The sequence below is a fragment of the Lonchura striata genome, chromosome Z, assembly GCF_050655825.1.
Source record: "Lonchura striata isolate lonStrDom1 chromosome Z, ASM5065582v1, whole genome shotgun sequence".
In the NCBI taxonomy this organism is placed as follows: domain Eukaryota; kingdom Metazoa; phylum Chordata; class Aves; order Passeriformes; family Estrildidae; genus Lonchura; species Lonchura striata.
Window position 1 is genome coordinate 60401962 of NC_140740.1, and position 2069 is coordinate 60404030.

Genomic DNA, 2069 nt, shown 5'->3' on the forward strand with positions numbered 1-2069 from the left:
TGGACTCTGTAGTCATTTGTATATCTCATAAGCATGGTTTGCTTTTGCAAACACTGGACCTTATGTACTTTTCTTTTTGATATCCACTAATACTTGAGCACACAATGTACTTGTGCTTGTCTTTTATTCCACAATACCTTTATGAGAAATAAAGGCCATTAACTATGCAAGACTGCCTTCACCTAAAAAAGCCCCCACTTTCTTGTCCTAGTAATTCTTGTGCATACATTGATTCAAAAGAAAACAAAAAAGGAACTCTATTAAACATCAAGCAATGACAATGCTTGAAAGGACATGTTATTCACTTAAGCCCAAATATTTTGTCACCTTCTAGTGGTATTTAAGATGTCTGCCTAAAAATTAATGTAGGCTTGTGTTCTACATGAATTTCTATGAATACAAAACCAGCTTTTGGTAATAATCTGTCCTTTAAAAGTCCTGGCTTTTTCAAATCAGCCCCTGGGCAATCTGGACCCCCAGACAGCCCATGGGAGTGGGAGCAATGGTAGGTGCTGGTAAGAGGATGGTGTCCTGAGGGAAAGGAGCAGGTTGCTGGATCACATCCAGGAAGAGCTGGTTCTGAGCTACACTTTCTCTCATACTTTTTCTCAGATGTGAATTTGCACTCCTGCTCAGTTCTGGTGTCTTGTTTTCCTCCTTTTCGGTACACAGCAGAAATCCTGAAGAACACACAAAGGGAAATTCCAGAACCTGTAACTGCCCCATTTCTCTGGACTCCTCACACAGGAGAAGAGGCTGGAGTGTGTCTTAGATTTCCTTCTATTGACATTTTCCTGACTTCTGCTCCGTCTTTTTAGAGCCATTGGCAATGTACCAGTACCAGGGCTAGGCCTGGCTAGGGCAGGGTTTTGTCACTGTAAAAGGGTTTGAGGAGAGCTTAGCTAGCTAGTTATGGTTTCAATTTGTCTTTCTAAAACTAGGCCTCTAGGGCCTGGCAAAAGGCCTGGAAAAGTTTGTATAGACCTCATGCTGTCAGCTTGGTTTTACAGATCTCATTTCTGTCTGGCAGTTTTCAGGCTGCCCAGGGAAAAATTTGGCCAGTGGCTTGCTAGTGCAGAGGACAATTTCCAACTGGGAATGAAGCCAAGTTATTGTGAACTTTACTAATGGAAGATGGAGTACATTGGCTCCACGTTGGAGATGTTTTTCCAAAGATGAAACCAAAATCCTGAGCACACGAAAGGGAAAATATTGCAACAGAGAGCGTGAGACTATGAACGCTTAGTCAGGCCACCAGTCTTTAATGGCACTTCACGGACTTTTGTGAGCAAGACTCATGCATATTTTTTTGTTTTCTGTTTCTCATTAATAGGTTTTTAGGCTCTCTCTAAGCCCCAGATGATAGAAGTGGACTCATAATAGCTCTTCATTTTGGAACCTCATGGCTGGCCCTACTGAGATGGGATGGGAACTAGCAGGATTGGCACTGGCTGGGTGAAGGTCTGACCCAAAGAACTCAAAAACCAAGTCCCCAGCAACAACCTGTTTTGTGCACAAGGAATAACTCCAAAGGGAGCTCTGTGCCAGAAAGAGTGAGCAACTCAACCCTACCTCCTTTCTGCATTTTTTTAGGAAGGTAATTTCACTTCCTTTTGGTGATAACGTAGTATACTTCCTTAATTTTCCATTGTACCAATATAAATTTGCAATGATTATATTTGTGTTGTGTTGACCCTGTCTGGATGCCAGGTGCCCACCAAAGCTACCCTGTCACTCCCTTCCTCAGCTAGAAATAGGAGAGAAAATATAACAAAAGGCTTGTGGGTTGAGATGAGGGCATGGAGAGATCACTCAGCAATTGCTGTTATGGGCAAAACACACCCAACTTGAGGAAATTAGTTTAATGAATTACTGTTCAAAATCTGAGTAAGCTAATAAGAAATAAATCCAAATCTTAAAATACCGTGCCCCCCATCCTTCCCTCCTTCCTGAACTCAGTTTCATTCCCAATCTTATCTACCTCTTCCCTCTAAGAGGTGTATGGGGAGTGTAATGGTGGCTGTGGTCAGTTCCTGATACATTGCCTTTGCTTCTCCTTCCTTCTCCAG

General features: G+C 42.4%; 1 long non-coding RNA gene across 7 annotated transcripts in view; it reads left to right on the plus strand.

The window, feature by feature from the left end:
• The window catches only part of LOC146763856 (uncharacterized), a 178493-nt gene that overhangs the window by 132584 nt on the left and 43840 nt on the right, over nt 1-2069 (plus strand). For all 7 annotated transcript variants that reach the window (XR_014951292.1, XR_014951291.1, XR_014951294.1 and 4 more), the window contains one exon: nt 1334-1597. This is a non-coding gene — a long non-coding RNA (uncharacterized LOC146763856). The remainder of the gene's footprint in view (nt 1-1333; nt 1598-2069) is intronic.